This window comes from Staurois parvus, unplaced genomic scaffold (assembly GCF_062004578.1).
Source record: "Staurois parvus isolate SC_StPar_1 unplaced genomic scaffold, SC_StPar_1.0 ptg000613l, whole genome shotgun sequence".
Taxonomy (NCBI): domain Eukaryota; kingdom Metazoa; phylum Chordata; class Amphibia; order Anura; family Ranidae; genus Staurois; species Staurois parvus.
Window position 1 is genome coordinate 2,537,296 of NW_028318409.1, and position 24,990 is coordinate 2,562,285.

Consider the following 24,990-nt stretch of genomic DNA (forward strand, 5'->3'; position numbering starts at 1 on the left):
TAGCGCTAAACTATAGATAGAAAATATGCAGATTATCATTAGTAATCTCTCATTTTGGAAATGCATGCCGTCTGGCTGGCATGCCGATTCTAGGACTTAGGCCAGAGACACACTTTTGCGCCGAGGTAATGCACATAACATGTGTTGTGCTGCCATTCATTCTGAATAGCACCCCAACAAACTAAGGCAACACATCTGCATTGTAGTGTGTTGCATAGGAGTGGTTGCCATGCAATGAGTTGGAAAAAAAAAGGTCAAGTGCAAAATGCAATTAACACATGTCATAGGCATTAACGAACTGCAGAAAAGTAGATGGACCCTTAAGAGCTTGAACAAGCGATTTTCTTGTCACATTAATTGATTTTCAGTCAGTCACTAATTGATTCTGCAATGACCTCTGATTGTTAGATTTAAAACAACAATAATTGATATGCCGCATCACACTGAAACCATGACTCCTAATTAGTTGTTTGCAAATGCACTGGAAAGACAAGGATGATGGACAAAATGCAATAATTCATAGCAATCTTATTTACCTTTATCAAGTAGACAAGTCATAAAATTAAAATATTGCTGATCAGTTGCTATAGCCGAAAGTGGCTCCAGCAGCCAAATACTGTTATCTGGGATGAATATACTGTACTGTATCACTGACATCAAAGTTTTATTTGAATTTGCATTAGCAGGCTGAGTGCAGAGATTTGTTTATATAAATGAAATATCATTGAAGGCCATGTTGATGCATTTCTGGACTCCACATAATTACAGTTTTGTGAGTCAGAATGAAAATGCAAGATAACAAGAGACTGCTGCCTTAAGTGTGCACATTGTGGGCTGCATGACTACGTTTGGCTCTGTTTCCAGAAAACCTGGATTTCCAATTATCAGATGACCAGATTTCATGAGGCATGTACAAAATGGTCTCATATAAACATAGTAGACATTTCAGATCTTGCCAGTAGGGAGATTATGCATTCCAGAGGTTCTGTTCACAGAATATATTGCAAAATAAATTTCTACTTCCAGGAAAGGAGTTGGCTGGCACACAGGTAATTTTTAAATACAGTTCTAATAAAATACTGGCAACTAGGGCTCCATTAATAAATAACATGGCCCTAATCATGGCCACAGTTTAGAGCACCATGCATAAAGCATCCCATTCAACGCTCAATGACACTCATAGCGCGTCAGTTATGTCCCCATTAACAACCCCATATTACATCTCCTGCGCTGCTAGCATTAGTAAATAGATAGAAAAGTATATTGTATTTACTTGTTTTAAACTTTTTTTTTACATTTCTTCAGTTACTTCCTGGTTTTTAGACAAATGAGCATGTCTAGGCAAATGATGTCATACATCCCAGGAGTATTCAGGAGGGGAGGGAGGGTTCTCAGCTTAGCCTATGCTTGAGCTAAGGGCAGATAGATTCCAAGTAAATATTATGAGAATCATCTGCCAGTACTCCAGATAGCAACGACCAGAAATGCAAGGGAGTGTTTTCAAAATGATTGTTCAGCAAAATAAAGCAATGAGACATGGATGGATGGGGGAGTTTGCTTTGAATATTAAAAATGAATTAAGTAGCATTTTTGGTTTACGGTGCTCAGGTGCAGTGCAGTTCCACTTTAAATACCAAAAAAATAAAGCTCCATTTCTCTCAAAAAATTATAGAAATTGTATTTGGTTACAGTGTTGCATAACCGCGCAACTGACATTCAAACTGTGAGAGCAATGAAAGCTGAAAATTGGCCTGGACAGGAAGGTGGTGAAAGTGTCCAGTATTGAGGTGGTTAAAGTAAGTAAAAGGGGCATAAAGATATGAGTTTTTTTACAGTGATCAGATAGAGGGGGTGAGAGCGATCAGATAGAGGGGCCATCTTTATCCCAGAGAGGAGATTTAACCAGTGCTAAAGTGCCCTATGACAACTCCAGTAGTATACTCCCTTAAGAGCAGTACACACTGAAAATAGCTCTACTGGGTACACATTTAAAACTGACACATGACAAATTACATAATGTGGAACAACAATATTCAATTATGACTAGAAAATCATTACACAGAGATATGAGCTCCCATGACTGTCATTAAACTAGCACTAATCAGCATAATGAAGGGAATTTGTAGGAAGTCTATATGACTGTCATCACTGATTTTTCACTGTGTTGTATGTCTGGTATGTCTGTTCCCTGCAGAAAGTATTTTACTTAGAGCTGTATATAAATGTTGGAACAGTCAGTTTACAATATGAAGGCAAACATATTTGTCAGAGAATATTAATTAAGTGACAATATCATGCGTGTGATTTTTCATGTGAATGCAAGTTCAGACATTTCTCACAGCCTTGTTTTTCAGAATAAAGTAACTATTTTAAACAAGTAGGATGGGAGTAAAATATGTATACTTTGCAGTTCCCAGTAATAACAAAACATTAGACATATTGCAAGTTAACAACAGTAGCTCAGCTTCTTATTAAGCATTTTCTCAACTACAGAGGCATTTGGGTTCACCAGGACTGCTGTCATCACAGGTATTTTTTTTTCACAGCATCATTGGTTGTTATGGTCCAAAAGCATTGTTGGTTGCTAGGACGTCAGTGGAAAGCTCATACAGCATCTTTGGTTGTTATGGTCCTAAACCATCATAGGTTGCTAGGACGCCAGTGGAAAGCTCAAACAGCATCTTTGGTTGTTATGGTCCTAAACCATCATAGGTTGCTAGGATGCCAGTGGAAAACTCATACAGCATCTTTGTGTCAGGGCCTGGACTTGAACCTGGGACTTCTACTGTGTCAGGCAGTAACTCTTCTCACTGAGCTACCTGGGATGCTGGACAAGACTTTGCCTGATCTATTGTATAATCCTATCATGTGCCTTGTTTTTTCTTGAACCTTGAACTCCTTGCTCCTCCTATAAAAGCCATGTCCATGCACTTCCTCCTTGCCAGATTATTGTGCCTTTCAGCCAATATCCCGCTCATCCTTATGGCTGCTGTCTATATCGTTTGTGACCGACCTTTGGCTTGTGACTGACTCCGCTTTTGTCTTATCCCTAAACTGTTTGATCCGCTCTTGGTTTCCAGCCTGCCCTTCCCCTGGTGGGGTGATCCTGAGACTGCGACCTAGTATTCACACGCAGCCAAATCCATCTCCACCATTACGACCTCTGGTGAAGACCGGTGCATACTTAGACCCGCACCTCAGGTGAGCCTGCGTCATTCCCAGGGTGACCTGCTGGTGTACCAATCCTGCTGGTTTCAGGTAAGCCATACAACTGCTCTAGCAATTGCTCTTTGAACCTGACCTCACACCGTGACACTTTGGTTCTTTGGTTGTTATGCTCCTACACCATTATAGGTTGCTAGGACACCAGTGGAAAGCTCATACAGCATCTTTGGCTGTTGTGCTCCTACACCATCATAGGTTGCTAGGACACCAGTAGAAAGCTCATACAGCATCTTTGGTTGTTATGGTCCTAAACCATCATAGGTTGCTAGGACGCCAGTGGAAAGCTCAAACAGCATCTTTGGTTCCTCCTATTCATATCACAATGTCAGCTTTGGAGCTTTGGAGTCATTGCACTATGATGATGCATTATGACAGAAGAAGAGATAAGGATGGCTGAGCAGGTGAACAGTATTGGACTATTGGGGTGATTTACTAAAACTGGAGAGTGCAAAAAATAGACTGTGCACTATACAAGTGCAATTGCTCCAGAGCTTTGTAAATGAGATAAAGATTCACTTTGCAAGGAATACCAATCACATGCAAGGAAAATTGAAAAAAAGTCACTTTTGCTTGCACATGATTGGATGATGGAAGTCAGCAGAGCTTCTGCTCATCATTTGCTAAGCTCTGGAGTAACTGCTCTTGCAGACCCACTACTACACTATAAACCTGCTTGATAGCCACTAAGGCTGATTTACTAAAAGAGAAGAGACTGCTAACTTAGAAAAAGAGGATGTTCGCGTAGCTTAGTGAATAAGATGTTCATTTTGAATACTCAGCGGAAAAAAAAATGAAAGACAAGTGCTTTGCCTGTACATGATTGGATGCTGAACACAACATAATTTTCATTAATGCAGGTAAACATTCACTTGACAAACTGAAATTACACTTTGAAAGCTGAATAGTCTTTATTTCTTTAGTAAATTAACCCCATTGTGCACAATTCACAAGCAGTTTAAAGTGGTTGTAAGGGTAGAAGGTTTTTTACCTTAATGTATTCTTCCCCCCCCCCCCCCCAAACTCTGAGCCTGATCTCAATCCAGCATTGTGCCCGAAACCAGGGGCTCTCTCCTCTTTCTCCCCTCACTGGGCATGGAGGCAGACCCATTGGCTCCCACTGCTATCAATCACAGCCTGTGAGGAGAGAGCGAGGGGCAGGGCTGAGCTGCGCTGTTTATGAGCCGGCAAGAGTGCCCACAAAGGAAGTGGCTTGCTGCGGGGCACTCAGCAGGGGGGAGGAGCCAGGAGCACTGACAGGGGACCCCAGAAGAGGAGCATTGGGGATGCTTTGTGCAAAACCTTTGCTCAGAGCAGGTAAGTATGGCATAATTTGTATTTAAAAAATATATGTTTACAACTACTTTATCCTGAAACGATAAACATGGTTAAATAGTCTTTCCGAAGACTGCTTAATGTATTAGGTCATGTACATAACAGGTCGTAGTGGACATCAAACCATATGAAGAATTACCTGAAATTTTAAACCACAGCACTATTAAATCATCATCATCATCTTCATAATATTAAGTCTGCCAAATACATTACACATTATGCCTGCTGGAAATGTATTTGACACAAACCATATTAGCTTGCTATCATACATTTTTAAGCCTCAGAATAAGGTTTGTCCACTGTTAAATATACTAATTTCCAGCAGTTCATTTGCTGCTAAACATTCTACTTTTTAATAGTATTTGTGCAAGTACTAAATATTAGTTTTTTCGAAACATCAGGACAAAGACAATACTTTGGCAATGGTTAACAGTGTTCTTAGTGCTGCTGCCACTGGATATCAGCTGCACAAAGATTTCCATTTCCAAAAATGAACCGATTTCCATTCCAAGATTCATAAACAATGAAGCTGGAATCTGCGCTAGTGTTCTTTCCAAGATAAAGAATACATTGTTATGCTGCTGTTACCACGCTGTTATTTACATCTACAGTTCAAAATCACTCAGTCTGTCACTTCACTATCTACTATTGCAAGTTGATCAGTATTTAGGAATCTTCATCTTTAGTGGACTATTGGTGAACCCAGGACAGGCTTTTTGTACAAATGACTTTGTGCTTACATTGAAAAATGGCACAAAGCTATTTGAAGCAAGACTGTTTAAATAAGCCGTAGACTGAAGATATGAATTTTCTGAGGTAGTGGAAGTTTTTCCTGTCACAGTACAAAAACATTCTGGTAAGTTAATTGTCTTTAGGCTAAAGATGCCATGTTTAAAGACGTTTGGTTTCTGGTTGAGGGACATCGCTTAACGTTCTACATCCACTTATGCTTAAGTTTCAGTTCGATTTAAAATTCCATTTCACATATAAAATTTGTCTGTCTTTTGAAGGTTTTAAAAAATGCTCTGTCTTCTTTGACAGCTATAGCCTACCTTCCATATCTCAACCTTAACATTTCTTTTGTAAACCCTTATGCATTTTAATGATTGCCTTACTGGATTAAAATCTTTTTAGCACAAAGGTGAGTGAGTTGTGTGGGGAGTCATAATCCAAACCACTGCAGTCCAAGATAGCAATTGCAGCCAGTAGCTTGGTTGAGTGTTCCAACAGTGCTCTTGGCCATGCATCTATTAATAAATAAAGCATGGATAGACTCTGGACATAATTATGTTATTAAGAGATTGGCTTACTTCTATGGTTGGCCAGGGGTTTCTGGAAAGGCATTCAGTATTGTGGGTGCTTCCTTTCCATGGTTGGCCATAATCCAAACCACCATGGCTCCAGAGAATACAGAAAAAATACAATACCTAAGAATATATGTTGATATTTTTAAACATTTTAAAAAGTGAGGATTTTATGCTGGCCTTTGCTAACAGTGTCTTGGTAAAACAATTTAGAAGGAGATAAATATTTGATAACCTTTATCTGACTATAGTAATGTATAATCAAGTATGCATTTATGTATGATAAGGTGACTGATGTTTTTCAACGGTTTGGTGAAATTACCATACAAACATAACAGAAACATTTAAAGGGCCGGTCCATTTTTTTGTTTGTAATTCTTTATTTAGACATTGTGCATTTACAAAAGAATTTGCCAGTACTACAAGAAACAATAAATGTGAGTTCCACAAAGAACTAGCAATAGCCTGTAGGAGCACAACCTAGCAGCAATTTTCCAGTACCGGTTAACTCTCTAGACGAGGTATCTAATGTATATATAGAAGACTGGAAGATACGAAAAAAATAAGCTGGAAATGGGGGGGTAATGATCCCAAAATACACAATGTGTGAGTTTTAAGGGTTTACTGTGGTAAACTACCTGGTTCCTATAAGCAATGGAAACAGGGAAAAAATGTCAATACAGACACTCAGAGAGTCGAAAATTAGGAGAGAAAAAACAAACAAACCCTAAGCAACATCCAAACATGGATCCTCAACAGAGAGGTCAAGAAAAAAAAAATGGGGGGGGGGGAGATTAGGTAGGAGGTCAAGGTAAAGAGAAGGAAATGTGAAGACGGGCTGAAAGTGGATCCTAGGGGTGGGAGGGGTGAGGAAGCACATCGCTCCTCCACTCCATCTACTCCCCTCCCTCTGGAAAACCAGCCAGGGCCAGTCCATGTAAAGTGATTTTTAGCAGTTTATTCACTCTGGTGTACTTAGTCACCCACTGCCATTTTATAACTCCTGGGTATTCCTCCATGCTTTAATCTCTCCTGGTTAAGAGATTTGATTTTCCTACTTTTTCTATTGCATTTTTCCAGTCTCCTACAGGGAGACTGCAGTTTCATTATTATATTGTGGCAGTGGTAAAAACTGGGGAACACAACCAAGGATCTCATCATCAGTGTTCTTGAGAGATATAAGATCTGAAACAATTTTGTGTACTGACCTTTTAAAAATAAAAGGAAAAATAACTGCTCAGATTATTTGCATAGTATCCATACTTCTGGGCAGGACTAAAAACAATAGTTACAGCTATTTCCTTCAGCAATGAAGTTTAAAGCCCAACTGCAGAACCTCCTGACCCCCATATGTACTTTTAAAAATGTGTAGTATACAAGCAGGGTGATCTTCCTCCTAGTTTCCTTCAATGACAGGCAGTTCTTGCTGCTGAACAGTATGAAGCCAACATATTGACGTGTAAACACCATTCTGATCAGCAAAATTGTGAGCTCAGATTGGGATCATGATGCACCTCTGAGGGAGTGTGTCGATGACACCCTAGGCTCACAGTTACTGGGCCGAATAATGCTGGGCATTGGAGAATCAGTGTTGGAGATAAGAGGAAAATACGGAGGACAGTGCATGGGAGTGGAAAAAGTGAGTTTGCAAACTTTTCTTTTTTAATTTTCAAACACTTTACTCTTACAAACTACATAAATCCCTTATATTATCATTAATTCACAGCATATTAAAGAATGGAATGTAAGACCAAGCTAAGCTTTTTTATCCACTCAATATTATGCATGCTATGTGTACAGGTTGACATTATTTATTTATTACAGGTAACGGTACTTATATAGCACTGTAAATTTACGCAGCGCTTTGCACAGATATTGTACATTCAGATCAACCCTCAAGAGATCTAAAGTCCTTAACTTAGATTCATACATACATATACTAGGGACAATTTAGACCAATAAACTACCAACTTGTCTTTGGAGTGTGGGAGGAAATCAGAGTACCTTGAGGAAACCCACACAGGCAGAACATGCAAACTCCAGGCAAGTAGTGCCATGGTTGGGATTCAAACCAATGATCCTAGTACTGCCAGGTGGAAGTGCTAACCATTTAGCCACTGTGCTGCCATAGACAAATATCTCTGTACTGAATTATATTAATGTGAAGCATTTTTATTGTACACAGAAATTAATATATGCAAAATGCCAATGTTAAAACATGAATCACAGATTCTGGAATACTAGGGCTACAAAAAATAAAAAATATTTGAATCCTATTTGAATTATAGTCCTATTAATTACCAATAAAGAGTCAACTGTTAAAATGTACCACTAACTGAAATATATACAAAAACAAACTGAAAAAGCTTCAGGTTTGTGAATGGCTAGTCCCTGTGCTACAGAGTATGATGTACACGTTTCTATTATAACCAGACTGAAGGCAGAGAGAGACTTGAGGCCAGCATAAAACACTTGTGAGCTGCTGGAGGGAGGACTTAGAGACTCTCTACAGCTAAGGTAGCACATATACCAAGCAACTCTTTCTCTGCAGGTTTGTGTCTTAATGACAGTAAAGAGATCTCTATATAAACCATGTGGCATGCATCCTACAATAGCACAGCCTGTTTTTATTTTTCTTGATCAGATCTTAACAAAAATGCCAGCATATTTCATCCACGTGTGCTTAGGACGAGTTGAATATGCTCTGTCACCAATTGAAAAGGACTGGAAGGAAAACACAACCAACTTTTCCATTCATGGCACATACAGGTATGCTTAAAGGGGGAATTTTAACAAATGAACTGTAAATGAGGATGTACTTTATGATCTGAACATAATGTCTGCAGCTCTGTAAAGATGATATAGACACCCCGTAATAATATACTACAAATAAAATACCATGTCATCAATACTATTCTTATCATTCAGCCTCCTTTAACAAATGAGCACAGCGCATTTCACAGTTTTACCATTCTTCCCACATTTTCTTCCATTGTAGCTCTCAACATTTTCCATATAACATCTCAGAGCTGCAAAGAAATGCTGGAAGACTTCCCTCTGCAATGTCACCACTGGCCAGAAAGAGAACAGATACCATATAATGCTTAGCAGGTGTCACTGACTGATTGAGGTCAGAACAGGGAAGTATCTCTACTCCGCCAGCTAAACATATACTATTTGTACTGGCCAGGGTGCCATAGGCCTCTCTTGTCACCAGCACATAGTGCTGCAGGAGGTCCTTATCTGGAGGAAAAGAGGAGGCTACCAAACAAACTACTCACTCCTCCTTGTTCCCATTGCAAATGTGAGCGGTATCTGATGGTAACACTTCCGTAACATTAAAAAAAAAATAAAAATAATAAATTAATGCATGTTTGTATCCTTGAAATCATGGGATGTCTTTCCAAAATCCAGCTATGCCTTCACTGCTACCACACATGGCTATAATTCAGTATTCTATAGTGAATGTGCATACAATGTGGTTGATTTATGAAAGGCAGCTAGACTGTTCACTTTGCAAGGGAAGTTGCAGTTTATAAGGACATTTTCCCTAGAGCTTAGTGAAGGTGGTAAAATTTCGCTTCGCAAAGAATACCCAATTACATGCAAGCAAAAAGGAAAAATAACACATTTTTGTGTACAAATTATTGGATAATGAAAGTCAACAGAGCCTCACCTCATTCACTAAGCAAAGCATAACTTCCCTTGCAAAGTGAACAGTCTAATTAACGTTTGTGAATCAACCCCAGTATATCATGTACTTAAAGTCCTATCAATCAGCTAGTAAATAAACAGCAGTGCATCCCCCCCATTATATAATAAAACACTTATTTTACTTTTAATTTACAGGGAATTTGTTGCACTCACAAAAAAATCTTGTTACCTTGGTAGTCAAGTAAATAAGGTGTTATATCATCTCAATAGTTCATTATGCAATTAAACAGGATACCCTTCATCTACGAACATTTGGGAAGTAATGTAAATAAGAATTTAAAATATTTTACTGTTAATGATTTTAAAGATAGTTTTTCAAATGTATCCATTCATTAAAGATGGATAGCATTGCATCCCTTCCATTCTAATTAATCTGGGTGCAATGACATGAGGTGTGTAATTGGTTGCTGGTTTTTACAGAGTTTAGAAAAACAGCTCTGATATTACCTTGGCCCTCAAGGATTGAAGAGAAAATAAACAAGAAATTAGTTCAAACAGTTCCAGTTAACAAGATCACTCAAAACTAGTTGAAAAGCATACCATAGAGAAGAAAAAGTCTTTAGATAAGGGTAGACTTTATGAGATTTTGAAGAATATTATCTTGTTTTTTAAAATGGCATTATGTATAATGCCACAGTATATTTTGTGTAAATGTATATAATATCTAAAGTATATAAACATATAATTTACATTGATTATGACTATGTTTAGAAATAACACTTTTATTATAATGTCTCCTTCTGTGTATACAGTATGTACACATACATATTATTTAAAGTGGAAGTGAAGTACAATTCTTGCAGCCACTCCCCCTAGGATTCACCCTCGAATTAGGTCTTACATAAGCAAGGAGATGCAAATTAGCGCAAACCATGATTGAACATGTAGTCCCAAAAACTAGGTCGTGTGGACCCAGGAGCATGCTCTGCTGGCCGGAAGATTACAAGTACCAAAGCAAGAAGGGATTAGAATACACATGATAACAGTCAATAGATTCTTAAGTTAAACTGATTTTTGTTGAAAAAAAGAATGATGGATTGATATAAATTGTAGATGTATATAATGCATATAAGCCATATAATATAAGCCTTTGTAACCACAGGTTTTCAGAATGAAATACAGGGACACCTACTAACCATGCCCACTTTTAAACCACACACACAAATGCACAGAATGCTGGGGTCAGCAATGCATGAAGCACAGATTGCAGGAGTCAGGAGCAATAATTGCAAAGTAATAAGTGTAGCTGCAGCATAGTAGTTTAAAGATATTCTACCTTGACCTTTGATGTAGTGGTGGCCCAAAGCCCATGTGAAAGGCCAGTGTCCATTCCTACGTCCATCTTTTTGCTGGACATTTTATGTAAACTACATGCAAGTGTCCTGATGCTAAATTAATTTTCTCTGGCCGCTGTTGCACAGTATAATTGACCAGTGAGAATGCCATACACGCACAGAGTCCAGCAGCGCCATTTTAGAATCTGGATGGAAAATTTTAATGATTTATATCGCATCCATCCACATCAAAATAAGACTTATCAATTGAGCATTTTTAAAAATGAAAAATATTTAAGAAACGATGAAGTAAATTAGCAATTGCTCAAGTAATGAGCTACATTCTCACACTGCTGCACCCTTCAACGATGTAGGATGATCGCCAGGAAAACAAAACCATCCCACCAATGTAGCAAAGTTTCTTAACTTTTTCTGCCAAAAATCTGTCTACTCACTATTTTGGCAAGGTGTTCTCATACATTTATACTAGATATCAAAATAATGAACACAGAGTCCTTGGTAATTAAGAATACAACTAAAGTAATGTTTTGGCCTGTGAAGCAAGCTTTTGGTTTTCAAAACATTAAACAATTTATTAGAATAATATCAGCTTCTCCATTCTTAATGTATGAAGATCAAACAGCTGTAGTTCTGTATTTTTTACCATTTTGCCTAAACAGTATATAGTATATGAAAAGCACAAAGAGGTAAGTACCGTAAGCGCTTGAAGTCAATATAGCTGCTGAGACACCAAAAGGTACCAAAAACACCTACAAAACATTAACATAAAATTGGATGCAGCGCTAAAATGAACATAACCACATGTGTAAATATATATATATATATAAATAAATGACATTAACAACATCTGTGACCAGTGACCAGGTGCTAGCAAATCAAATGAATAAAGTGACTTAGTGATGACATAAAAACTTTGTCACTATATGCATAACCACATATGTAACTGAATATCAATAAGACGATCTGTTACAGTGACCAGTGACAAGGTGCTAGCAAATCAAATAAATAAAGTGACTCAGTGGTAACGTAAAACTCTTTCACTATGTAGTGACCAGCAGTGCATACAATATAGTGCTGGAAATTATAATCAGCAAATGTCCAAAATAGGTGCACGGAAGATCATGAAGATTTCCAATAACTGGTGGTCTATCCAAAAAGGTGGCAATGTGACCAAAAGTATAAAGACTGCGCACTCACCAGATGCGCAATCAATGTGCGCATTTATAGATAACACTCTCAGTGGTAAATTGGAGGCCCCTTTAAGGTGAATATGGTCTGGTCTGATGTCCCTCACTGCTCAACTCTGCTTTCAGCAATGGCTCTCCTCTCATGTAGCTCTGTGGGTGGTTAGAAGCTCACAGGGAGCCCCAACAAAAGGAGGCCAATAGCGTGATATCATTTTAAGCTGTATGTTTATTCCAATATCAAAATAGCAGTAAAAGAGTAAAAAACAGCATTAACTGACCAGATGACAGAATCCAAGATTGCCACCGGGACCCATGTGGTGCTGGCGGCATGATGTCACGACGCTGTAGCTTCTCTCTGACGCGTTTCGTGCTATTGCACATAATCATAGCTATGAAGTAGTAATTCTTAACCATCGGACTGCAGCTTTACTTCTGTAAGGCCCTGATTTCCTGTCTGCTGTGACATCTAGAGAAGCTGTTGGAGCAGATGATGGCCCCAGCTCAGCAGGATTGTGCTCTCCTGCACTTCTGTTTGCTTCTGGGCAGTGGGTAAAGATGTGGGGATCCTCCTGGCCAGCTCTGGATGCTTGAGTGCCTGGAAGTTCCAGCAAAGTGATGGACACCAGGGTCCAGCTTCCCATCTATTACAGAACAGCAGCTGGAACTGGCAGGAGAGATCTTGTGGCCTTGCCCACATACAGGACAGTGCGGATCCAAGTGTCATGGAGGATCTCGATGCATATGTTGCTGAACCTGACTGAACAAGCCAGAGCCTGCAACACTGCAGTGGAAGGAGTTGCAGAAAGGAATCCCAGCTGGAGCTAAAGTGGGGAGGGGAGCTTATTGATCAGCACAGAGATTTGCCAAAACTTCACAGAAGCCTCATTAGGGGGTGGTAGCTGCTGCCAGTTTGGCACCCACTTTCACATTCTTATCTGGGGATCTTTTTATCTATTTCAGGAGCTGCATACTGCCCTCATCCTGCAAAGTTTTCTCCACTGATTGCTAAGTCGTAATCACTCATTTGATTAATTCATGCCTAGCTTGAAAATTCTTGTTGTAAGTTTGTATCCTTTCATTAATGTTACAAGTCACTGTACAAAAATGTCTGCTCCAGGTATTTAACATAACATTAAAATGAGAATTGAAAGTATGTAGAAAATTGGAGTTGTGACTAATAAGAACCAATTAGATTTAATTGTTTATTTTTGGGGAAACATTCTACAAGAATGTGGTTGGTTGCTGTAGAAAACTACATTTGTTTGCCATTTTCCATTTTTCAGTTTTAATTGATCATCCCCAGAGCTTCTTATGACAATAAGGTGTATCTGTAGGCCAAACATTTGTTTGTTATGGAAATTAGACGTGCCAAAAAATGTGCTTCGTTTAGTTTCGGATGGATTCGTTAAGTTAACAATTTAATTTCATACATTCGGTAAATTCAGATGATCATTTTTGGAATTCATTATGTTTTGTTTCATTTATTCATTTTCAAATGGATTAGAATTTTTGGAAGTATTCAAATCCAAATAAAAAATATCGATATGATTCTAATTTGAATACCCACCATTTAATTAGGTACTATTTGTTCATAAAACTATAGGTAAGTTATCATCATTATCACATATGCAAATTGTGGAACTACAAGAGTATCAACATGTGCTGGACCCCAAACACCTTGATGCTATCCAGTACATTAAAACCACTAAGTTCTTCCTTAGGAAATTATAGCTGCAACTTTATGCGATGTATAAAAACTGAATTACTAGTCTATTACTAACATGAAAAACTCACGTGGTTGAAGATACTATCTTTTGTTATGCCTTTACTTGTGCACATTATCCACTGCCGCCAGAATAGGGTTGGGGCGGAATCGATCGACTTGGGTACAACCAGCATGGTGGATTTTTAATTTGCATAAGCTGCTAGCAATAATCACTGAGTGTTCCCCTAGCTGGGTTGGCTTCCCATGCCCCCACGACGGGAGAACACAATAGCTCCGTGTGAGGGATTCCCCCATCAACACAGTCAGTCAAGCAATTTTCTTTTCTGAAACCCTTGGTTGCAGAAAAGAAAATCACACCATCTATGGACGGCTAAAACCTTGAATAAAAGGACTTAAAGTAACATACAAAAAAGTTGAAGGGTCCTAGGTTATATGGCATATACTGTATGTTGATCTGGACACCAATGATATTAAAATTATTCATTCACCAGAAAAATGGACTGTTTGACACATTAATGTTCTTTCTATAAAAAATAATAATAAGGTTTATTCAGAATATCTGAAGTATTCTAAGTTAGAAAAACAATATCCGACTTCCACATTTTGGTGTTTCTATGTACAATACTGTGGAAACGTTTTAGGCTGGTGTGAAGAAATAATGTAAAGTATGTATGCTTTCAAAAATATATATTTTACTTGTTTATTTTTATCAATTTAAAAAATGCAAAGTGAGCGAGCAGAAGAAAAATCAATATATGAATACCCTTTGGCTTCAAAACAACATCACTTCTTTTCAGTCTTTGAAGAAGATCAGCAATAGTCGGCAATATGTTTACATTTTGAATCTCTTTTCAAATTCGGATAATTTGTTATTTTGAACTAAATTTTGTTTCGTTATTTTGGTTTTGTTTAAATTCATTACTTTTGTAATTCAGAAATTCACATACATCTGAATCTCCGAATAACGAAAATGTTGTCCGAATTTTGATTTGGAATGAAACAAACCACACGTCTTTTACGGATAGCATAGGGAAGGTTTAGAATTGAGTCAGCAACATGAGGGTAGCAATTTACCCATCAATCATGGCCATGTTGGAGCATGGATTGTTTTGTAAGAATTTACCAGGCCCTGGCCTCCTAAGGTTGAGCACCACTATTTTAAAGCATCAGAAAACCATACTGTCACTGTCAGTGTCACTTACATTTTAAAATATCTTTGCCTGGATACATACAAGTCAAACCTAGTTATATTTTATGCAAAATACTACACTGAAATCAGATTTGCACTGGTGCTCTCATGCAGTGACATCACCTAACATAGAAAAATGGAAACATAACTAAAATAAAAGTGGTGTTGTTGCATGCAGCAATCAAGTATTTTATGGAAACATGGCTTAAGAAATTTGAATGGTCACTTTGGACAATGTTGTTCTAACATTGACCACTAAATGACTTTCATCACATTCTTACTTTGTGTTTGTACGTGATGCAAAAAACTATTTTATGCTCTCATTTGACAGCATAATGTGCTACAAAGCCAGTGGAGAAATGGACTAGGATTGTTTAATTTATGTCTAAAACCAGCACAAGTCAGAACCCTAAACATTACAAACTGACCTTGGGAAAGGATGCAGTAATGGCATATACATACCAGTTGCTGAGAATGACTTATAGTTGTCCATGGAAACTCCACGATAAAGCTAGACTGCATCTTAAGGTTACATTTGAAAACATAAAACAGCTGGAATTTATCTGGCGCTTGGTCAACAAAAATTAACTTAACCCGTAAAGGAAAAAATATTCTTGTGCTTTTCTTCTGTTTTTAAAATAAATGACCTCATGGTGCTGGGTATTTTTTTCTTTCATGCAGTAATCTGAGAGTAAACCATTGCTGCCAAGTAGAACAGTACTAGATAGTTGTCTAATCTGCCATAGATCCATTTCAAACACATTTCCTCCTCACCCTTGCAATAATAAGCTCCTTGGATCACATGCATGCTCCCGATAGAGAACCAAAAGCTGCAGGATTCATTTCTGAAGTACAGAGATTTGGAATCAAATTAGTATTTATGGTTGAACAAAAAAAGTGGACTCTAATTTCAAATAAGCTTTAAACTGCTATAGTGTATAATTTGATTTCTTTACAATTTTAAAACACATTTTTCCCATAACACATTTGAGGATTTATCTGTTTCCACTTGTATAAAGAATTACATGCAGGGCTTTTTGTCAGCGGGAACATGGGAGGAATGCAGTTCCGGTACCTCCAGCACTGAATGAGATGTGCTACAGGGTCTATTGATGCTGGCTGATGGGGGATCTATTGTCACTGGATGATATCTATTTTTGCAGGAAGGGGGTCTATTACTGCTGTGGAGGTCTATTGTTGCTGTTGGGGGATCTGTTGTCTATTGTATTTGGGAGTGGGTCTTATGTTGCTGTGGGTCAATTGTTGCTAGGATAGATCTATTGTTGAGGGAGGGGTCTATTTTTGTGTTGCTAGGAGAGATCTACTGTTGAGGGAGGGGTCTATTTTTGCTGACTGCTGGGTGGTCTAGTGATGCTGGCTGCAGGGTGATCTGTTGTTGCTTCTGGGGGGTCTATTGTTGCTGGGGGGGGGTCTATTGTTCCTAGGTGTAGGGGATCTTTTTCAATGCTTTTCTTGTTATCATTAACAAATTCCATACAAATTACTTTGTACCACAAAATGATACTAGGTTCTGTATTCTCTAAAATAGGCAGTACTGGGAGGCGGTTAGGGGTGGAACCAAGGAACGGTGCTCAGAAGTAGGAAGTGGGTGGAGCCAAGGAATGGCGTTCGGAGATAGGGGGTGGAATCAAGGAATGGTGCTCAGAGGTGGGTAGGAGCAAAGACAAAGGGTAACTGTGAAAGGAGGAATTCCTGCACCTATTTGCTGAGAAAAAAAATTCACTAAACACTTTTACATACTGATTATTTACTTTGAACTAGCACATATTAAACACCATCTATTACGCAGTTCAAAGTTCTCATTTGTTAAATTAGCTACAGTTCACTTGAGATACATCAGGTTAACAAAAATGTTACCTCCATATATTGTAATTGTAGAAGTCTTATTCTTTAGCCAGAAATCTACGGTCTTAGATCTATTGTGCTGTAGGAATGCTGGAGCTAAACATAGTCTGTTTCACACCTAATTATGGCCATAAGGGAGATATGTGCTGAAAGGTAATATTTCGGCCTGGCTTGAATTTTACTTTCCGCCCAAAAGTGTCCTTTACTATATTCGGCACTATATGGTTTACATGTAGACTTCTTCTTTCATCTGTAGCACTTATCTCCACATTTTCTGTTATACATCAGTAAAGGGATTAATAGATCTCGTTTAGAGTTTAAAAAAAGTTTAAAGTTTAAAAGCCAATTTTATCATATGTTGATTTTGAGTGGACGCTGATGGATTAGATCATATATTGGCACATTACTGTACATCTGTCAGAGACTCCAGAGGTGAAATTTGATCTCTGCCCCTCCTACAAGGTCACAATGAAGGTGTTATTCTTTTGCACCTAGATTTGTCTATTGTTAGACTTTTATTTCACTGCAAAGAATCTCTTAAGGGGCAATGACACTAGCAATTGGCTTTGTAATTGCTGGAGCTGTTTGGGAATCCAGAATTATGTCATTTGACTAACTATTAACATATCAGTTTTGGGTAAAACTAAACTGTAAGGTTTTGGCTGGTAAAATTTTGAAGCACTTTTTTTTACCATCTGTGACAGAAGCGTAGGCAGGATAGAACACACAAAGAAGATGGTAAACACACAAAGCTTTATTGAACTATGGAAGGCACTCAATCGGGGCAGCTCTTGGCACTCCGCAACATGCGGCTTGTAGGGACACTTGCGGTAAGCGTGCTCATGGGGACTCAACGGGACCTTGACTATGGGGTCTGACCTCAGCACAGCTCCCACACAGTTTTCTAGGGACAACAGCAGCCTCATGGGGACTCTGGCTGTGGGGCCTGACCTCAGAACAGCTCCCACACAGCTTTCTAGGGACAGCAGCAGCCTCACGGGGGCTCAACGGGACTCTGGCTGTGGGGCCCGGCCTCAGCACAGCTCCCACACAGTTTCTAGGGATGACAGCAGCCTCACGGGGACTCAACGGTACTTTGGCTGTGGGGCCTGGCCTCAGCACGGCTCCCACACAGCTTCTATGGACAACAGCAGCCACACGGGGACTCAACAGGACTTTGGCTGTGGGGCCTGGCCTCAGCAAAGCTCCCACACAGCTTTCCAGGGACAACAGCAGCCTCACGGGGACTCAACTGAACTCTGGCTGTGGGGCCTGGTCTAAGCACAGCTCCCACACAGCTTTCTAGGGACAACAGCAGCCTCACGGGGACTCAACGGGACTTTGGCTGTGGGGCCTGGCCTCAGCACAGCTCTCACACAGCTTTCCGGGGACAACAGCAGCCTCACGGGGACTCAAGAGGACTCTGGCTGTGGGGCCTGGCCTCAGCACAGCTCCCACTCAGCTTTCCAGGGACAACAGCAGCCTCACGGGGACTCAACGGGACTTTGGCTGTGGGGCCTGGCCTCAGCACAGCTCCCACACAGCTTTCCGGGGACAACAACAGCCTCACGGGGACTCAACAGGATTCTGGCTGTGGGGCCTGACAAGGATGGTCTGAGCGCACAATAGGGGCAGTTCATGACAAGGGTGGTCTGAGCGCACAATAGGGGCAGTTCATGACATGGGTGGTCTGAGCCCACAATAGGGGCAGTTCATGGCAAGGGTAGTCTGAGCACACAATAGGGGCAGTTCATGGCTTCTAGGGACACTCACAATAGGTGTCTTGCAGATGCTCAGCAGCAGGTGGCTTCCAGGGAGGTAGGCGGTTTGCAGATGCTCAGCAGCAGGCGGCTTCCAGGGAGGTAGGCGACTTGCGAACGCTCAGCAGCAGGTGGCTTCCAGGGAGGTAGGTGGCTTGCGGACACTCACGGCTCTGGCAGGTATGTCCTGGCTCACAGCAGGCTACAGAAAAGAAGGGGGGGGAACCTCCACAGCACACAGCAGAGCGGATAACCCGGGCCCCAGAGTATTAGGCAGGGTACCATGGGGCCCACAGCAAAACAGTTCTAGTACACAGCACAACGGGTAATCCGGGCCCCAGAGTATTAAGCAGGGTATCATGGGACCCACAGCAAAACAGTTCTAGCACACAGCACAGCGGGTAATCCAGGCCCCAGCGTATTAGGCAGGGTATCGTGGGGCCCCCAGCAAAGCAGTTCCAGCACACAGCACAGTGGGTAATCTGGGCCCCAGAGAATTAGGGGGTGGCAGCGGATACTCCCAGCCCTGGAGTATTAGCAGAGGGGCAGAGGGTACTCCCCACCCTGGGGGTATTTAACAGAGGGGCAGGGGGTACTCCCCACCCTGGGAGTATTTAGCAGAGTGGCAGCGGATAATATTCCTGACCTTTGGGGGGTGTCTCCTGCAGAGTGCTCAGCGGGGATGGCTGCGGTGGCCCGGTACCCCCCACCCGGACCTCCCAGCGGCTTGCAGATGCACACAACGAAGAAAGTGGCCTGATCCCGCACCGGCCTTTTAAAGCTGCGCGGGACGCTTCCGGGTTGCCCTGGCAACGGCCGGCCCAGCACCGTGTTTTCGGGGCAAAGAGGCACGCCCCCTTGACTCGGGCCACGCTCTCGTGAGCGTGGCCTTTGTCACTGGTGGGCGCATAGCGCGGGAAGCCTTGCCCGCGCAGCGCCCACCAGGGGCGCTCAGAGACCCCCCCGGCAGCCCCTTCCCTCATCCTGCAAGCCTGCTTCAAGGCTGTGTGCAGAATGAGATGCTGCGTCGAAGGGGGAGGGAGCGAGCAGGGACAGCGGGGCACACGTGACACCATCATTTAATACAGTGGTAGGCAACCTTAAGGAAGTGGAGATCTACCTGAACAACATGGGAAGAGTCAAAGATCACCGGGCACAGTGTCGCCTTTTAACACCTCATTTAAACCTCTAATTTCCGTACTACCGTGTCGCAATTGTGTGCATTGCACGGCAATCATGGCTTTAAAAGATGTGGTGAGGTGGCAACATATCTCCTCACCACCTGTCAAACACACTTGGATTGCTTTCAGAACTTTTCAGAAAGTGCACCAAATGAGCAGAATATAATAGAAGTCCATGGCTAAGAGCAGCAAGAAATACTGAGAAATAATGTAAGTCTGAACTTCATGTCTTTAACCTGCAGAAGGGAAGTCCACTATACAATCTCTTTTACCAGAAAGAAGACAATGAACAAAAGGATGCAATTTATTATATTAAATGGTTTAACATTTACTGTAGAATCAGACATATCACCAAATCAACTCAAAAATGTGTGCCATGCACAGACCCAAAACAAACGCCCTGCAGTGATTTAAAAGCAGATAAACACTAGTAAGGTCCTTCTAATATCAATCATCACCATCTTCCTAAAGCAGTTATCATGCTTTATGTTAAATGGCATGGAGTTGACTTTCTGAAAGCCAATGTTATTTTCAACCCTTTCTCTTATTTAGAGAGCTATCAGCTCACTTTGTGGCCAATAACATACTTGGGAGTGAAGTTATAGAAAAAATTGCAGAACTATTCGTCCCACAAAACTGCATGTACATTCATTCTGTGTGAATGTTGGCAAAATCGAACGTCACTAAGCTATTTTCTCTCTAGATTAGAAGTTCTTTGTTCACAAGATTAGCATAAATCAGGAAAATACTGTATTATGGCACACACACACACACACACACACACACACACACACATACACACAGCCTTTCACTGGGAAGATCAGTGTAATGCCGTTTCTCCTCCCCTAGCTCTTATGCAGCGGAAAAGGGGAGCAAGGTATATATATATATTTTTTTATATTTATACACATGTTTTGCCTTCCATTTCTTTTTTAAACCAAATGTGTTGTTTTACAAGGTTAAGATTTACAATCACTTTAAGAGCATAACATACCATCACAGTACTTCAGTTTCAGCATACATGATTTTATTTTATTGTTAATTTGGAGATCTTGGCACATACCTGCTTCTGATGCTGGCATATTATTGATGACTCTCACATGACAATGATGATGTAAAAAATGGCAGTATTACGTTTCTCACAGCCAGCAATTAAATTCAAGTCTACCTTGTAAGTGTAAATTTGATTGGTGACACAGGCAGAATAAAGATTGGAATTCAATCAAAATTGGCAAGCCAGGCGGTGCTGACAGGCTTGCCCATGGCTTGAATTTCAGACATTTCTGAAGTAATTAGCCTGTATTTGAGCCGCGTATGCCTAACTAAATCATAGAACTACATAGGTGAGGACATCAAGTTGTTACTAAGAGATTTAAAGTGGTTGTAAAGACTTCAGGTATTTTTTTTTTTATTTTAATGCATTTTAAAAGTCAAGGTAAAAAAACCCTTCTGTTGCATAGGATCCACCTCTTACCCACCTTATAGGCCCTATTGGCTCTCTCCTTCCTCATTGAGTTGATTGAAAGCAGTGGAAGCCATTGGCTCTTGCTGCTGTCAATAAAATCCTATAAAGAAGGAGTGGGTGTCAGGGCTGAGCCCCGCTGTCTGTGTCTATAGATGCAGGCAGTGGGGCTCAGGAGCAAGCCTACACAAGTGCCCCCATAGAAAGCTGCTTTATATAGGGACATTTGCCAGTGAGAAAGAGCCAGAAGCTCTGGCTGGGGACCCCAGTAGAGGCAGATCGGGGCTGCTCTGTGCATAACCATTGCACAGAGCAGGTAACTATGACATGTATGACTTTAACTGCTTGTAGCTCACACATAATTTAGTGTTCTTCAAATGAGGTTAGTGTCCTTAAGCTCTCAGTAGCAGAGATTTAATCACCAGCATACAGTTGTGTCCAAAATTATTCAACCCCCAATGCTGTAAAGGGGTTTAGGGACTATAGTGTACATTTGGAATTGTATTCAGAATCAAATCCTACAAGGACGTTGTAACTACCCAAATGCAACTAAAATGACATCAATTGTTTATGTAATACAGTAGTAAATGGTTCTTATGTGGTTTCTTCATTGCCACAATTATTCAACCCCTTAAAGACTACCACTCTGAAGAACAGAGGTTCATACAGGTGCTTTCCATCAGGTATTGAAAACACCTGTGGATGTCACCGAGCAGCAATCAAGCATAATAAGCACCAATTAGGCAGCTTTAAAATGACTGTGATACTCAGCTCCTTCTAGACATTTACTGGTGTGGTTACAAACATGGTGAAGGCAAGAGAATGGTCCAGGAAGACAAGAGAAGAGGTGATTTCTCTTCACAGGAAGGGCAATGGCTATAAGAAGATTGCAAAGATGTTAAACATACCAAGAGACACCTTAGGAAGCATCATTCGCAAATTCAAGGCAAAGGGCACTGTTGAAACGCTACCTGGTCGTGGCAGAAAGAAGATGCTGACTTCGACTGCTGTGCGCTACCTGAAGCGTAGAGTGGAGAGAAGTCCCCGTGTGACTGCTGAGGAACTGAGAAAAGATTTGTCAGATGTGGGTACAGAAGTTTCAGCCCAGACAATAAGACGCACACTGCGTAATGAAGGCCTCCGTGCCAGAACTCCCAGGCGTACCCCCTTGCTGTCTCCAAAGAATAAGAAGAGTCGACTGCAGTATGCCAAAAGCCATGTGGACAAACCACAAAAGTTGTGGGATAGTGTTCTGTGGACTGATGAAACAAAATTAGAACTGTTTGGGCCCATGGATCAACGCTATGTTTGGAGGAGGAAGAACAAGGCCTATGATGAAAAGAACACCTTGCCTACTGTGAAGCATGGTGGAGGGTCAATCATGCTTTGGGGCTGTTTTGCTTCTGCAGGTACAGGGAAGCTTCAGCGTGTGCAAGGTACCATGAATTCTCTTCAGTACCAGGAGATATTGGATGGAAACGTGATGCAGTCCGTCACACACCTGAGGCTTGGGAGACGTTGGACCTTTCAACAGGACAATGATCCCAAGCATACCTCCAAGTCCACTAGAGCATGGTTGCAGAGGAAAGGCTGGAACATTTTGGAGTGGCCATCGCAGTCACCAGACTTAAATCCGATTGAGAACCTCTGGTGGGACTTAAAGAAAGCAGTTGCAGTGCGCAAGCCTAAGAATGTGACTGAACTGGAGGCCTTTGCCCATGAAGAATGGGCGAAGATACCCGTAGATCGCTGCAAGACACTTGTGTCAAGCTATGCTTCACGTTTAAAAGCTGTTATAACTGTAAAAGGATGCTGTACTAAGTACTAAGATTGAATGTCACTTGGGGGTTGAATAAAACTGATAATGCTGTGAGCACAGAAAAGACATTTGTGGTTATTTCATTATAACTGTTATGTTATATTTGTCTGACCTACAAGTGCCTCTTTAATGTAAATGTAAGCAAGATGACTGAATGATCAAAAGCAATGTCAAACTGGCCAAAACACTCAATTTCAGTGGGGGTTGAATAATTTTGGACACAACTGTAGCTCTAGGCTAAATCTGGGAACGCTCTGATTTTTAGCACGGCTGAAGTGTATTCAAATGCAATAGTAGTCCACGGTTAAATTTCACTTGGAATTGCTCTTTAACTATAATATCACATTTGATTTATACACATGTTTTCATTAATACAAACCCAGAAAAAAAGCTTTTGAGAAAAGTTGGAATACAGTCAACAGCAAACTTAACTAGTCTTGTCTTACATGGCTGGATGGAGCTTTGTGTGTGGCCTGTTGATGCACACTACCGTTTTTTCTTTTTGGATTCCATCCCTAATTGTTAATAAGTTAATGATTAACAAACCATTCTCTGGTCACACACTACTAGTTTCTAGAAAAAAGGAAGAGTTGAAACCATTTTATGAGGACATGATGGCAAAGAGCGCTCTGAAACAGATATTGCCTTACAAAATTAAAACACAAGCTCATGTCATTTCAAGATCTAGGGGTTATTGTAAAAAAAGATTACAGATTGTAAAACCTAAAGATCACTGCTTAATACAAGGTGTTCTTTGTACCTGATGTCTAATGATTATCCTAGTAATGGGCTCACTTTATTTCACATTGTAGGTGGTCTCCAGTAACAGGCCGTCTGTTCACTTGTAATCTCTATTGGCTCTGAGTGTCATCAACGCTTGAATAGTTCACAAAAACACCAGTTTGAAGCTTTCAGCAGCTGCTGCTTCCCTTGAACCAGTTACACAACAGTCAGAAGAATTTTACAGGCAAAACTAAAATCTCAGTAAGGTTTCTGACTTATTTATTTAATTAAATGGAAAAACTCCAGTAGTAATAAAAGATATTAGCTAAGTATTTGCTGGCCAAACCATCCAGTCAAATATAACAATTATTGGCAATACCAGTTAGGGAAGACCTGATTTCTGAAAAACACATTATAGACAGTTACAGCTGAAGGGAAAACCCCTTCAACTGGTCACTCTTTGACTAAACTGAAGTGGTGTGAATATTGTAACCATTTGAAAAATCCTAGGGTCATTTCTTAAGAATTCCCTGTCAAAGATCATTTTTCACATACACAGTTTTCACACTAGATTGGTGATTCCTCAACCACCTGAAACATTCCTGTATGGAAACGCATTTGGTTCTTCGCATGGACCTTTAAGGCCAACTTCTTCCACACTGTTTTATACAATAGTGAAGTGCAGTATACCACTGAATGCATGTGTAATAGTTAACATTTCTACAGCAAACAATAAAAGCACAACAGCAAGTAAACATGATGGATATGTACGGGTTCTCAAAGACTATGTTCCTTAATTGAACTCAAACCTCAGACTACTGTTCATTCTTGGGTTTTCTGTAAATTGGAAGGCTTTGAGGTTGGATGTAATGTATATCATAAAATTCAACAGACCAAAGCTTAAAGAACTCATAATGTCCTGCCTGATCCTTCAACTGTGGTCAGCAGGGTTAGAATGGCCAATACTGGGGACTTTGTTATGTGCCATGCCTACTCGCAATAAAACGTGATTTCTTAGCATCCATTTGTCAGTATGTGTTGGAGTAGTTTAGATACAGCTGACTGTTTATGTAAGGAAAGTCAGTTGCTATATGGTGCTATATTGCTAAATTACTAAAGTATTGCTAAATTACTGTTCGATTGCAGTGTGGTAGACTACATATATTCCCTTCCCCTCCATTTTAACAGTTTGGAGACCCAACAGTCT

The 24,990-nt window shown here is 40.4% G+C and overlaps 1 protein-coding gene and 1 long non-coding RNA gene across 3 annotated transcripts in view; one reads left to right on the forward strand and one right to left on the reverse strand.

Moving 5' to 3' along the window:
* The window catches only part of ME1 (malic enzyme 1), a 370,919-nt gene that overhangs the window by 252,272 nt on the left and 93,657 nt on the right, over nucleotides 1-24,990 (reverse strand). The gene's annotated exons all lie outside the window — the stretch shown is intronic.
* The window catches only part of LOC149449535 (uncharacterized), a 28,865-nt gene continuing 9,105 nt past the window's right edge, over nucleotides 5,231-24,990 (forward strand). Inside the window, exons 1-2 of the long non-coding RNA XR_016315394.1 lie at nucleotides 5,231-5,413; nucleotides 8,506-8,630. This is a non-coding gene — a long non-coding RNA (uncharacterized LOC149449535). The remainder of the gene's footprint in view (nucleotides 5,414-8,505; nucleotides 8,631-24,990) is intronic.